This window comes from Penaeus monodon, chromosome 22 (genome assembly GCF_015228065.2).
Source record: "Penaeus monodon isolate SGIC_2016 chromosome 22, NSTDA_Pmon_1, whole genome shotgun sequence".
In the NCBI taxonomy this organism is placed as follows: domain Eukaryota; kingdom Metazoa; phylum Arthropoda; class Malacostraca; order Decapoda; family Penaeidae; genus Penaeus; species Penaeus monodon.
The window spans coordinates 2,472,066-2,472,813 of NC_051407.1; positions in this window are offsets into that span (position 1 = coordinate 2,472,066).

Here is a 748-nt window from a genome sequence, read left to right on the forward strand (position 1 = left end):
AGATACCTTCTACAGTCCGGGGAAGCTACCTGTAAGTTTTACTGGATCAATGCTCTCAGGTAGACACTAAAGAGGAGGCTTCAGTAGGGCAGAGGCAGCCGGAGGGACCTGCTGATGACCGTCGCTGCTCCGTTCTTTGGGTCGTATATAAGCTCTCCTAAGCTTTTCCGATGTGAAAGCTTTCTGGAAGGTAGGGGAGAGGAGGGGGGAGGGGAAAAGGGGAGTGAGGGAAGGGGGGAGGGAGGGGAAGATGGAGAGGGGGAAGGGGGGAGGGAGGGGAAAATGGAGAGGAGAGAAGGGGGAGGGGAATATGGAGAGGAGAGGAGGGGGGAAAGGGGGGAGGGAGTTGGAGAGAGAAGGAGGAAGGGATAGGGTGAGGGAGGGAAAGGGGGAGAGGGAGCTGGAGGGCGAAGGGGAGAGGTGGGATGGGGTGTTTGTAGGCTTCGTTACTTGAATAGGTATTGTGATTGGAGGGGTGGGGGGGGGTAGATTTTATTTTGTTGTTTATGTCTTTCATTTTCTTTCCTGTTTCTTTGTTTGCCTTTTTCCTTGCTTTGTTGTTGTTCATTTGTTTTATTCTGAGGGTTTGTTTGTTTGTTTCTTTTCATGCTTTGATCTTTCTTTCGCTTTTCCTTTTTTCTACGGATACGCAGACTTTCTTTTTTTTCCTTTACTTTTTTTCCACGTTTTTTTTTTTTTTTTTCATCTTCCTAATTCTAACTTTTTGGATTCTCTTCCTTTTTCCACA